This window comes from Mauremys mutica, chromosome 8 (assembly GCF_020497125.1).
Source record: "Mauremys mutica isolate MM-2020 ecotype Southern chromosome 8, ASM2049712v1, whole genome shotgun sequence".
Taxonomy (NCBI): domain Eukaryota; kingdom Metazoa; phylum Chordata; order Testudines; family Geoemydidae; genus Mauremys; species Mauremys mutica.
This window is the reverse complement of record NC_059079.1, coordinates 62,627,385-62,641,813: the sequence shown is the minus strand read 5'-3', so window position 1 is coordinate 62,641,813 and position 14,429 is coordinate 62,627,385. Positions and strand designations below refer to the sequence as shown.

Sequence of the window (14,429 nt, the reverse complement as noted above, 5' to 3'; positions counted from 1 at the left end):
CGGAGGAATACTAAGGTTCATGTGCTCCTCTAGAGACCAAGTGCACAGCTCACCACTGGAACTGGGGTTAGCTAGCACTTAGATGCAAACACAGTGGTGGGTGGTTTCAGATTAAAAGTATAACAAGTGTATTAACAAAGGGAGATAGAATTCTAATTCTAGGCACGGCTGTTGTAGTTGTGTCTGTCCCAGGATATCAGAGAGACAAGGTGGGGGAGGTCATATCTTTTATTGGGCCAACTTCTGTTGATAAGAATGACAAGTTTTTGAGCTTATGCAAAGCTGAAGAAGATATTACCTCACCCATCTTGTCTCTCTAATAGAATTCTAAGTGAGTTCAAGTATGAAGGATAGAATTAAAAATGGTTACAAGCAAATAATGCTGTCCAGTGGCTAAAACTTAACACAACAAGTGACAGCCTTTGTTCAAGGTAGTTTCCTTACCAATCTACCTTCCAGCAAGATGTCTGACCCTCCTCTGGTCAGGCCCTCCCACAAAGTCCAAAGTGCTCAGTTCCTTTGTCGTAGGTGAAAGATAACTTGGGATTCTTTGCCCCTTTCTTCTATAGCCCAGTGACCCTTAGAAATGCAGTCTTCTGAAGTGAAGTAAAGTTCATTCTAGCTGTGAGGAAGGTGACATGGAGTCTCCTGGTGAAGGCGGTTCCATGCTGGTCTTTGCTAAAATGCAAATTGATTAGTTCCTGCAATCTCTTCCCCTGCTGTGATTCTGAGTGGTTCTCTCCTCCCCTTGTTGGCCTTGTTTACCTTCTATATAAATTATGTTCCCATTGTCTCTTACCTTCAAGGTGGTAGAACCACATTTCTTTGCCTAGGATGGGGTAACTTAGCCTTGCCTGGTAGTCACACTTTGATAACGTAAATTCCAATACGGTTGCAAGTTTGAGTTTCTCCACCATACATACACCACGCACTAATATTAATGATCAGAATGATATTAACTTTCTATTGATATCTTACATGACACTTTCTAGATACAGGTTATGACATTAGTGAGTTGAGGTACACTTAGTCAGTCAGGTTAGCTAAAACTCACTACCAGATCCCAGTGAGCCCGAGGTCCTCATGCATTGGGATGCTGTGAGGGTCACACACAGGATACTAAGCTAGATGGACCACAGGTCTGATCCAGTATGGCAAGTCCTGTGTAGTTGTACGGGGTTTGTGCCAGAGCAACTGGAACTGGGGCAAATCCCCAATGTAGGCAAAGCTGGAGTGACATCCCTCACACAGAAGATAGACCCTGCAGTCTGGGGAGGAACATCAGAGAGAAACTGCGGCCTGGTCTACACTATGCGTTTATACCGAATTTAGCAGCATTAAACCGATTTAACCCTGCACCCGTCCACACAACGAAGCCCTTTATATCGATATAAAGGGCTCTTAAAACCGATTTCTGTACTCCTCCCTGACGAGAGGAGTAGCGCTGAAATCGGTATTGCCATGTCGGATTAGGGTTAGTGTGGCCACAATTCGACGGTATTGGCCTCCGGGCAGTATCCCACAGTGCACCATTGTGACTGCTCTGGAAAGCCATCTGAACTCGGATGCACTGGCCAGGTACACAGGAAAAGCCCAGCAAACTTTTTTCTCATTTCCTGTTTGGCCAGTGTGGAGAGCTCACCAGCACAGGTAACAATGCAGAGCTCATCAGCACAGGTAACAATGCAGTCTCCTGAGAATCGAAAAAGAGCTCCAGCATGGACCGCACGGGAGGTACTGGATCTGATCGCTGTATGGGGAGAGGATTCCGTGCTAACAGAACTCCGTTCCAAAAGACTAAATGAAAAAACATTTGAAAAAATTTCCAAGGCCATGATGCAGAGAGGCCACACCAGGGACTCTGTACAGTGCCGTGTGAAGGTTAAGGAGCTCAGACAAGCCTACCAGAAAACCAAAGAAGCAAACGGAAGATCCGGGGCAGGGCCGAAAACATGCCGCTTCTACGCTGAGCTGCATGCAATTCTAAGGGAGTCCGCCACCAGTACCCCACCCCTGTCCGTGGATTCCGAGGTGGGGGTGGTAATCTCAGCCATGGCTGAGGATTCTGCGGACGGGGAAGATGAGGAGGAGGACGAGCTTGCAGAGAGCACACAGCACTCCGTTCTCCCCAACAGCCAGGAGCTTTTTCTCACCCTGACGGAATTACCCTCCCAGCCCTCCCAAGCCACTATCCCAGACAATGAAGCCATGGAAGAGACCTCTGGTGAGTGTACCTTTGTAAATATAAAACATGGTTTAAAAGCAAGCGTTTTTTAATGATTAATTTGCCCTGAGGACTTGGGATGCCTTTGAGGCCAGTACAGTTACTGGAAAAGTCTGTTAACATGTCTGGGGATGGAGCAGAAATCCTCCCAGGACATCTCCATGAAGCTCTCCTGGAGGTACTCCAAAAGCCTTTGCAGAAAGTTTCTGGGCAGCGCTGCTTTATTCTGTCCTCCATGGTAGGACACTTGACCACGCCATGCATGTAGCAAGTAATCTGGTATCATTGCATGACAAAGCCTAGCTGCGTATGGTCCCGGTGTTTGCTGGTATTCAAGCAACATCCGTTCTTTATCTCGCTGTGTTATCTTCAGGAGAGTGATATCGTTCATGGTAACCTGGTTGAAATTCAGGAATTTAATTAAGGGGACAGAGATGGCCATTCCTACTGGGCTGTTTGCCTGTGGCTTAAAAGAAATCCTTCCCTTCAGGTAGCCAAGCAGGGGGAAGAGGGTGGGGTGGGGGGGGTGATTGGCGCTGAGCTTTTTCACATTTGGCTAGCAGGGATCTTCCCTGCTACCAGCCACGTGATGGGGGGAAGGGGAGTGTTTAGCAGTGATCTTCCATGATACCAGCCATGCAGTGGGGGGAGGGGTAAAGCGATCATCCCAGAGAATTGGATGGGGGGGTGGTTTCTGCTGCTGCACGTTAACAGGAAAGAAGCAGTACTCAACGGGCTTTGCTTGCTATTTGGGAAAGGAGGGCGCTGGATAGATGAAGGCTGCAGAAGACGAATGACAATGGCTTACCATGGCCGCATGCAAGCCAAATTCTGCTGCCCGGACCTGCGTCTGTGAGATCTCTAACACCAGAGCCGCAGGCACTCAATATTAAGGTGCAAAATGTGACCTTGTAGTGAAATCACATGTGCTATGTAAGGTGAATAGTGTAGTTCACCGTGAAAGAGTATAACCATTGTTCTGTATCTTTTTAAATACTTCTCTCCCTTTTTTCCCTCCCTCATGCAGCTGCAAATTTTTCAAGCCTCCCTACTCCGTCCCGAAGGCTATCTCAGATAAGGCGGCGGAAAAAAAAGACGCAAGACGAAATGTTCTCGGAAATCATGGAAGTGACCCACAATGAAAGAGCTCATCTGAATGAGTGGAAGGATGTGGTATCAAAGTACAGGAAAGATGCCAGTGACCATGACGACAGGAGGGACAAACGCGAGGAGAGGAGAGACGCTCAAGATGAGAGAAGAGATGCTCGAGATGAGAGGTGGCGGCAGGAAGATCAGCGGTGGCGGGATGCAATGCTGGGGCTGCTGCGTGATCAAACTGACATGCTCCAGCATATGGTGGAGCTTTGGGAACAGCAGCAGGATCTTAGAGTGCCGCTGCAGCCCCTGTATAACCACCCTCCCCCCTCACCATGTTCTTTAGCCTCCTCACCCACCAAACGAGTAAGAATGCGTGGTGGGAGGCTCCGTGAACCCGCCCACGCCATCCCAGTGGACAGCCCAACCAAAAGGCTGTCATTTTTATGAAATTTTTTTAGTGGCCTCTTCCTTCCCTCCTATCCTCCTCCCAAACCCCACTCGGGCTACCTTGTCAGTTCTCTCCCTCTTTTTATAATTAATTAATAAAAAATACATGATTTTTAAATGAGACTGATTTTATTTCCTTAGAAAGCAAGCTGTGTTCGAAGGGTGGGTGGGTGGGTGGGTGGCTTACAGGGAATGAGTCACTCAAGGGGTGGTGGGTTTCATCAAGGAGAAACAAAACACAACAGTCACACTGTACCCTGGCCAGTGATGAAACTGGTTTTCAAAGCTTCTCTAATGCGCACCGCTTCCTGGTGTACTCTTCTAATCGCCCTGGTGTCTGGTTGCGCGTAATCAGCGGCCAGGGGTTTTGCCTCAGCCTCACACCCCACCATAAAGGTCTCCTCTTTATTCTCACAGAGATTGTGGAGCACACAGCAAGCAGCAATAACAATGGGGACATTGGTTTGGCTGAGGTCTGAGCGAGTCAGTAATGTGCGCCAGCGCGCCTTTAAACGGCCAAATGCACATTCTACCACCATTCTGCACTTGCTCAGCCTGTAGTTGAACAGCTCCTGACTACTGTCCAGGCTGCCTGTGTATGGCTTCATGAGCCATGGCATCAAGGGGTAGGCTGGGTCTCCCAGGATAACTATAGGCATTTCAACATCCCCAACTGTTATTTTCTGGTCTGGGAAGTAATTCCCTTGCTGCGTCTGTGAGGAACAGACAGGAAAAAAGGCGCAAAACTGTTGTCTGCCGCTGCTTTCACGGAGGGAGGGGTGAGGCTGTACCCAGAAGCACCAGCGACAATGTTTTTTGCCCCATCAGGCACTGGGATCTCAACCCAGAATTCCAATGGGCGGGGGGAGACTGCAGGAACTATGGGATAGCTATGAGACAGCTACCCACAGTGCAACGCTCCGGAAATCGACGCTAGCCTCGGTACATGGACGCACACCGCCGAATTACTGTGCTTAGTGTGGCCGCGTGCACTCGACTTAATACAATCTGTTTAAAAAAAACAGTTTATGTAAAATCGGAATAATCCCATAGTGTAGACATACCCTGCAGCTGGCTGTGAGGCTTGCACCCAGGATCCCAACCTTTGCTGCTATTTTGCCATCAAAAGCCGCCATTTGATAGCACAATTAATGGACGGAAAAACCAGCCCAGGAATCCAGCATTCTGCGTCTGCATCTACTCATTCCTCTTGCATCCCACATCTGTGTCCTTCTATTCCTGACTGCTCAGAAACTGTGACAGTGTTGATTGACTCCCTGTGCTCTTTGTCCCATATTGTGCACAATTTCACTCAATTCAACCTGCTGTGCTTGTCAGTATTCTCCTCCCACCCCAGAATGGTAGAGGAACAGACCCTGAATGCTGTCCCAGGATGTAACATTTCTAGTATTTTGCACACACATACCCACAGTTATTACTGGGTCTCTATGACACTGCTATGGCCATATGAACTCTTTCTGTAATCCAGATTCCTTTTGGCTTGATGCTCCTTAGCGCAACTTCAAGAATTAGAAAAATCTCAAAGTGAAAAATCAACTTAGTCACCAAACTTTCATCCTGAAGCCTATGCAAAGCCATGAGTCACACCTGTGTCTTATTAGAGTGGGACCCAAACCAAAACCTGCCATCCAACTGTGAGGTCTGGATTCCGGTGGGGAGCCATACCTGAATTTTGTGGCTGGCCCTTAGATCTCTAACGCGCCAAACCAAAATCATCCTGGAATCCTGGGGACATTTGGAATCCAGATCTAAACTTTGTGGCTCTGGCCCATCTCTAGTTTTGATAGGAAACCGTACATGGGAATGGGTTTGCTAGAAACCTCAGCTGAGAACATTGGACCCTGAAGTTCTCCATTTATTCCTGGTGTGGTGCAAGGGGAAGTTAGGGTAAATGCTGTTAGCATCACTCACATGCATCATGTTAAGATGTGATGGTTTTGTATGTGGATGGATATGTCTGTGAAAGGTATAGAAGGGCAGCAGGCTCATTCATTCTGGATTTGGGAAAAGTGCACAGGCAAGCATTGATGCAGCCAGCGGACCTGATTTCTCAGCTTGAAAAGAACCATCACTTCACCTTGGATGCAGGCTGCTTGAACCAATCAGTCAGAATGCACAGCTCTGGCTGCCTGGCTTAGAATGCCATCACTCCTGGACATACTGAGCCATTCAGAAAAAAGAGACTTCTGGGAGTGATGGGAGAAGATGCGGGTGTCTCTATGTCTGACATTGATTTAGAAGATATGTCATATAAAAAAGCTATTCAAGAGACTGGTAAAAGTGGTCAATTCCATTTCCAATAAACAGCTGACCAGAGACTCTGATACCCAACATTCATGGGGAGCCATTGAGCATCTTGCTAGGCACTCATGTGTCCAACTTGGTTATACTGCAGTAATAAATGCCCTACATTTTCATCTAAATAGACTTTCCTAGAAGATATACCTATCTCAGAACTGAAAGGGACCCCAAAAGATAATTGAGTCCAGCTCCCTGCCTTCATTAGCAGGACCAAGTACTGATTTTGCCCCAGATCCCTAAATGGCCCCCTCAAGGACTGAGCTCATAACTCTGAGTTTAGCAGGCCACTGCTCAAACCACTGTGCTATCCCCCCCCTGCAAGAACAGCAGAACAGCAACAGTCCCTGATAATCAGTGCAGCCTTTGTGGTGTCTGTCCAATCTAACCTGACGTTAACTGGTACCAAAGCGGAGGGGCAAGCGGGGCTCTCATTTCTCCTTGTAAGCTCTGTGAACTAAAATGACCTGAGTTATGTTTTGGGGTGTTGGGTGGTACAGGCAGGGCTAGAATTCTTGGGAAGCCTGGTGAGGCCAGCACTGAGAGGGCCCCTATTGTCTTTACTTCCATTTAACCCTTCAGTCTGTTTCCATACCCTCCCTGGTCACTTCTGTTTGGCATTATTCATTAGGATTTGTATCTTGGTGCTGCTTAACAGCCCCAAGTGAGATCAGGGCACTGTTGCGTGAGATGCTGATCAAGCCCATAGAAGGAGATATTTCCTGCCCCAAAGAGCTTAGCCGCAATAGACAGGTCAGACAGAGGAAGTGTTACCTTCTATAGATGGAAATCTGAGGGCCAGGAAAATGAAGAGACTCACCCAAGGGCACAAGGGAATCTGTGGAAGAGCTGGAAATTGAATGCAGATCTCTACTCTAGTGCGGTAGCTACAACCCCCATCAGTAACACCCTTCTGTTAGATTCAGGACAGGTTCGCAAATATGGCCCATCGCGAATCAAGGTCCTCCAGTAGCCACAGTTTTTGTGGGCTTCAAAAGCTGCCTATGGATGACAGGAAGAGCTAAGTAGCCCTTGATAGTCATTCCCTTCTTTCCTGCTGTTTTCCCTGGAAGCTCAGCTGCCTGTGAGAGCCCCCATTTGGAAACGCGCGGTGAGCTCTGAATTGAGCCATACAGAAGGAAGGTGAAGCTTTAAGCTGCTAGATTCATGGCCAGGATTTTTATACACACATAAAATATGAATCTCAGTTGTATACAAAGCTGAGCCCATCGTGCCACAAGGATCCCAGTCAAGCAAGCCTGTAAAATGAAATCCTCTTGGACTAATTTAAGGAGACCCGAGTGATATAAATTCTGGCCTGCTCAAATGCAGGAAATAAAAAAAAAATCTGACTTGAATACAGGCTTCTCTCTCACTGCAGTTAGCAGCCCCTGTGTCTGAGCAACAGGAACAAAACAACAGGGCAAGAAATTAACTCTCGAGTGGAGGACTCCCCCCTCTTTATACCAGCCTAGAGGGCCTAATGAAACCCCCTTCCATGAGAAATTAATACAGAGAAACTTTCTAATAAATAAGGGGGCCTCTATTTGCTGGATTCTAATGACTATTTTGGACTGTACAGTCATTGCTATTGAAGTGGTCTGCATGGAGAAAATGCTCATAAAACATGAATTCACATGCCAAACTCTGAGCCTCTGCATTTAACATCTTGTGTCTCCTCTGCATCATTCCACTTGTGTCTTACTGAAAGCTCTGTAAGATGTTCATTATCTTCACCACACGTACAAGTGTAAACCCATAACACTGAATGCACACTCACTTCCACCACCAGGGACTTATTATTGTATAGCAGTAGCATCTGCAGGGCCCAATTGCACTTGATGGTGTCATACACAAAGTTGCAGACCAACTCTGTCCTGAAGGTCTTACCGTCTAATAGCCCAGACAAAGGGTTGGAGAGAGGATGTGTTCTTATCTCAATGTTGCGGATGGGGAATGGCGACAAAGTGATTAAGTGACTCACTCAAGGTCACACAGTCTGTGGTAGAGCTAGGAATGATTTCAATTCTCCTGAGTTCCAGTCCAGTACCTTAATCATGAGACATCCTTCCCCTCAAAATAAGACTGCAGGCAAATGTCCTTGAGTTCACAACAAGATATGAGGGCACATAAAATATTGCCAATCCAGGTGGCTCCACTGAAACTGCCTGGGATTAGAAACAGGCTCTTTGGAATGAAGCAAACGCATCACAGCCAAAAGAGGAGCCAGTAGGGCCAATTCCCATCAGTCTTATGGAGTGACCCAAAGCCAGACAATACGTATTGTCACCATATGAAGAAGTACATTGTGAAAAGGAGAAGAGGCCCATTGGCCACCAGACAGAAGATTCTGAAGGACACCAGAAAGGGAGAACTCTGCTAGCAGCCAGGTCAGAGGAATGGCCAAGCAGATGACCACCAGTAGAAGACAGACGTTTGTCCCATTTCAGCATTGTTATGAGATGGCAATGACTGCTACATATAAATGCCTACAACAAGACGCTCATTGTGATACAGCCAAAACTCCTATCAAGGCTGGGGAATGTGTGTAGGTGTTGGAGAGAAGCTACATGAAGAAAGGGAACATTGGTATGAGAGGGATCCCTGGTTGGGATTATGCTTTTGAATTAAATGGAGGGAGACTGAAAAAGTGATAGGACTTTGCTTGTCTCAAAATATGCACTGGGAGTTAAGACAAGACATGACCACCGTTTGGTGTATAAAGAGCTCTGCAGTGCTATTGTTCATTGCCCTCAGACCAGGGAGTGGGCCAGCAGGGGATGATATTTACTTTGGTTTTAACAGGCAGGTCACTACCCTCTCAAGTACTGAAAGCAAAGGACACATGCATCACACACAGACAGGCCTGACTTTATTGGGATTCAGCCTTGGTCATTCACCCAGCCCGGAAGGTCAGAATACTCCTTTACTGTTTCAAAAGGTGCGTTTGACCTTTTCTTTGTTCTCTGTTTCAGTGATATGCATCTACCCTTGTTTTTTTCCTCCCCTTGCTTATTATAGCTTAGATTTACCATTTTTATTCTCCCCCCTGTCTGCCTTCACTGTGCAAGTGACCTTGTTAGCACCCACAGACACAACTGCACTTCAATTGCAAAGATCTAGTCAGAGCTGGGGAGGGATCTGGCAAGCATCTCCTGTCCTAAGATTCCTCTCTTTCTGCGTGCATCCCTCTTGCTCTCTTCACTGAGGCTCAGGGGGCCAGAGCCCTTCGTGCTTGATTCACTGCTAGTGGAAGAACCCAGGTTGAAGGTACATCACAAGCCACCTGCAAACCCCACCTCTCTTGGAGTGGATGGTACAGCCCAGAAAATGAACATGGTTAGCGGGGCAGGAAGAAGGGACAGGGTGCCCAGCTGGTGCCCTGAATAAGCCCATTTCCCATGCAGCCTGTGCCCAGCCACAAGCTAAAGCAGGGGTCAGTGCTGTTCCCCAGCTGCCCCATCAGTGCAGGCGGTGTTATTTGCACCACCTGTGGTTGTAGGGGTGTATCAAACCCATTCAGTTGCTCACAGCAAACAGTCCCCTTCCTCATTCCATCCCAGTCAACCCTAAACACAGCCTAGCAATGGCTTGTGGTCACCCTGTTCTTGGGCAGTCAAGTAGCAAACAGGTCACAGTAGAAGATTAACTGCTGGTAACAAGCAACAAACGTGCTCTGGGATAACTGGTTCATTAATACATTTTCTTGTGACATGTGAACAAGAACTGGAGGGACCTTTTATTTCAGCTCTGTCTATCCAGCCAGCTGAGAGGAAAACAAAAAAGAATCCTGTAGCACAATGATTTCTAAAGCCCAGTTCTTTGGAGCAATACCATAGAGCCAAAGCGACATTTCAAGGCAAGGTGTGTTTGTACAGTGGAGGCTCGCCAACAGCAATTCCTGGCCCTAGAGCAGGTGCTGTACCTGTGCTGGCTGGTGACCAGCGAGCTTGCTGCCGGCTGCACTCTTCCGACATGGCCAGGCTTCCACATGCCCTCCCTGCTGCCTTTGCCACTGCCGATACTACCCCACGCGCACCTAGGAACCCTGAGGCCTGCCCAGGCAATTTAAAAGGGCCCGAGGCTCATGGCAGTGACTGGGGGCCCCCTCGCCCTTTTAAATTGCCCAGTCCCCTGGGCAATTGCCCCCTTTGACTCCCCTCACCCTCCCGTCAGCGGGCCTGGTACAGTGTCTGGCACAATGCAGCCCTAGCCCTTTGGGTGCTACCAGAATATAAATATTTACTACTAATACTAATGATGGGTTGGGACTGAAGCTGAGAATTAAGAGGGAGAGAGAGAGACTTTGCATAGGCATGGAAGGAAGAGAAGATGAGAATGATGTGTAAGAGGCTTCATCACCTCACTCAAAGCTGGACCTATGAGAGCAAGTGGAAGCACCTTCTCCTGTTGTAGCTGCCTGCTCTGACCCCTTCTGTTCACCCTCTCCATTCCCCCAGGCCATGCACAGGGAGATACTAACTCCAGGTCGGCCTCATGAATGAGGAGCACATAACCCCTTCTGGAGGAGGAGGAGAACCTCTCCAGTGAACCCACCTGCTGCCCAGAACACTTGCACAGGCCATCAATCTGGATCTCTTGTCCTCCATGGGAGGAAGGTTGGTGTGAGGCCATCTCTCTTCAGAGGTACGGGCACCTGGAAAAAACAGTGGCATCAGCGATGAGAATGCAGGAGACCAGAGGCCATGTTGAGGTTGACATCAACCAAACAATACCAAACATCCCCTTCTTCCCCACCGGTGGCTGAACCTGTCTCACTTCCTCTGGAATGCCCCAAAGAGTCTCCTTCCTTTTGATTGGCCAGCCTGAGCTGAGATTCACCTTGTGAGCGAAATCAACTCTGTGTTATCCCCTGAGAGCTGGGCTAAGAAAAGTCCTCTCAAAAGCTAGTGACCCATCACCAGCCTTCTCAGTGCCCAGTTGGGCTTTAAACATATGACAATGCAGTAGAGTTGGTAACTACACTGGAAGAATTATTGGGGTGTTAAATTATCAAGAGTATAGAATCACTCAGAACTGTCTCCCCGCTACCCCCTGTGTAAAGCATTGCACCATGGAGGGTAAAAATAGATGTAGATAAATAGCATAATAATAATCATGTAATTAAAGACTATACCACAATGCAGCAGAGTTAACGCTGCCTTTTCTTACATTTCAGGGAATGAATTTGCAGCTTTTATCTTGTTTATCACACTCATTTTGTATGGAATTTCCTAGCTTTTTTTCCCCAAAAGGGAAGGTGGAAAAAGAGAGAACAACCAAAAGGACTTGCTAAGTCATCAGCAGGGTTGTAAACCAGGATCTTTAGAACCCTAGCACAGCACTCTGCCACTTGAGCTGAGGGCACCAATAGTTGGCTGTTAACCTCTCGTGTTTTTTTTTTTTTTGAACACTTGGGGCTGGTAACACTGCAAGGTCAGTTGGGCTGAGGACATGCTCTGTGCAGATGCAGGGAGGCCAGCAGGGCTGGAGCATACTCAAGGCAGATAGAATGTTCAGAGATTTTAGCAGCAAGCCTTTACATATGTCTGTGTGACTATGGTAATTTTTCAGAGGCTAAATTTGAATGGATTTTCATGGAGACAGTAAACAGGCTATGTAAACTCCGCTATGTCAAACTCCGCTATGTCAAAAAGGCCTCTCTCAAAATGTCAGTTTCCTGCTTCAAACCCAGGAGGTGCTATAACTCTTCAAATAAATAGTTGGGAACATTATTAACATTGGCAAAACTACCTTTTTTCCTTCACTTCGTTCTCCCAAATGGCTAAACCATTTCTTGAGGAAACCTTCACACACAAATGTCAATCTGAGGCAGACACCCAATATGGAAAAAAGTCCAGCCCAAGCAGCTTGGTGTTTTGCTTGGCAAAGTTTATAAGCAACTGAAAACAACGACTTATCAAGTGTTAGACAACCTTAGGTTTAGGCATCACGATCAGCTCCATCTATAATCTGTACAATGTGGAACTGTCATATATAGATAGGAAATGCCAGCCTGGATCAGACGAGCGCCATCTAATCCAGTGTCCTGTCTCTAGCAGTGGCCAGGACCAGCTGCTTAGGGATAAGGTGCAAGAAGCCCTGAAGTGGCAGTGGGGAGTTAGCCTTCCCTCAGGAAATCTTTCTGACCCTCACTAGTTAGAGGCTGGTTTGTGCCCTGAAGCCTGAGGGTTTATACCCCTTCCAAAACTCTTGGGGTTTTAATCCTCATTGCTATTCCCAGATTTTAAACTGGAGATGATGTTGAGTGCGTATCAGTAATTTAAGGACTAAAACATCACAGGAATGATGGTGTTAGCCCGAAAAGAAGCATTACAAATAGAGCTGGGTGAATAACTGATTTTTTTTTGTTCATTGGTCATCCTGAAAAAAGGGGTGGGGGGGGAGAGAGCTGGTTCGGGTTGCACCAAATCCAAAAAACTTTGGTACGTGAAAAAAAATCCATTTTGGCTTGAACAAAACATGTTGTTCAACCAAAAACCTTCTGTTTCCAGGCACTTTTTAAGGGCTAGATTCACAAAATGGCTGGGGGAGGAGTTCCCTGTGACAGTTCTTGGGGTACCCAGGACTGTGAGCCATCTAATTAGCTCCTGTCTCCAGGAGTCTTTCTGGGGGTAGCTGGAGGTCAGCTCCCACCCTGACACCACAAACCCTTCAGCTGGTCCAGCACTTTCCTCGGGGCAATGCCAGCCCTAATTTCACCTTGCAGTTTTACAATCGGTGCACTCCAATCCCCAGTCCCCAAAGTGCTTGTAACCCCTCCTCGCCTGGTGTCATCCACAAATTTTACAAGCATGCTCCACTCCATTCTCCAAGTCATTAATGAAAATATGGACTAGTACCAGGCCCAGAAGAAACCCCTGCAGTAGAACCACTAGATATGAACCCCCAGTCTGACAGCAAACCATCGATAACTGTTTGCTGAATACAAGCTTCTCAACTGGTTGTGAACCCAGCCTTGAGTAATTTCATCCAGACCACATTTCCCTTAGTTTGTTTGGAACTGTGTCAAAAACCCTACTAAAATCAAGAGGATAAACAGTAGTGATGCCACTGCATAAGTGCACTGCTTGCTGATTTAATGTTCCTGGGGGAGCTTTAAACATTGCATTTCCTGAATTTTATGCAATTTGGTTTTTAACTATAATGTCTCATTGATTGTTTTTGTTTGGTTTGGTTTTTTGTGCTCTCTCTCTACATCAAATCATAAGCAGCAACTCTATTTGAGCCAGATCCTCAGCTGGTGCAAATCACTGAAGTCAGTTGAGTGGCATCAATTTGCACCAACTGGGGATCTGGCCCATAATTCATAGCTGTGCCAGAGTTTTCTGGAGCGATCTGGGGTACCCCAAGGTGCCTGTTGACATGTATATTGCACTGGCCTTTACAACATGTAACCTGCTGTGGGGAGAAAGCCAACAGTGTCTTTCCATCTCTCTTCTTGCCTTGCAAAACTTTCACTTCCATTACAGGGTGTCAGCCTGAGTGAGGCTGCAGCGTGTGACGGGGGCAGGCGCTACATGCTGAGAAGTTAGCTCACCCTCTCCCCATGGAGTTAAGCCAGCATGTGCCAGGTAAGGAGGGCAGTGTCGGGAGCTCTCGAATTGGAGAGCTTTGCCGTGCAGGCTGACCGTGGGGTACGGTACACACTATCAATACAATGAAAAGGCTAATGGGATCACCTCCTTCCAACAGTATCACAGTGAATGTGAAATTTATAGCAACGTTAAAATACTGACCTCTATCTGTTTTATGCTGATCATTAACTAGGATTATCTCACACCAGAGATTTGCTATACCAAAGAGCACTGACATCACTAACTGCTATTAAGTGTATTACACTTAAACTCCATAAAGGGGAGCAAAATACCATTGTCAGCAACATGGGGAAAAGGCACATTAGCGAACTCACTCCAATAAAAGAGAGCGGCTGCCCTCAGCTTTCTGTCTGAGTCTGGTATCTCGTGCTTTCAAATCCTCCACCCATCACAGGCCTAGTTTCCCATCAGTGACTGAAAGGTGTGAGTCATCGTTACTGATTCAGCAGAGCTGAAAGGCCCCAGTTGAGATCAGGGCCCACTGTGCTAGGCACTGTACATGATAAGAAACAGTCCCTGCCCCAGAGATCTTACAAGCCAAGTAGAAAAGACAAGGGATGAGAGGAGAAACAAAGGTAAAGAGAGATGAAGAGATTGGCCCAAGGTCATGCAACTGGTCAATAGCAGAGCCAGAAATAGCACCCAGTTCTCCTGAATCACGGTCCACTGCATCTCACTGGCTTGTTAGATCAAAATAGGGTGACCAAATGTCCTTATTTTAT

General features: G+C 47.1%; 1 long non-coding RNA gene across 2 annotated transcripts in view; it reads right to left on the bottom strand.

Moving 5' to 3' along the window:
• The window catches only part of LOC123375515, a 105,457-nt gene that overhangs the window by 16,257 nt on the left and 74,771 nt on the right, over nucleotides 1-14,429 (bottom strand). For both annotated transcript variants that reach the window (XR_006581496.1, XR_006581495.1), the window contains one exon: nucleotides 10,646-10,745. This is a non-coding gene — a long non-coding RNA (uncharacterized LOC123375515). The remainder of the gene's footprint in view (nucleotides 1-10,645; nucleotides 10,746-14,429) is intronic.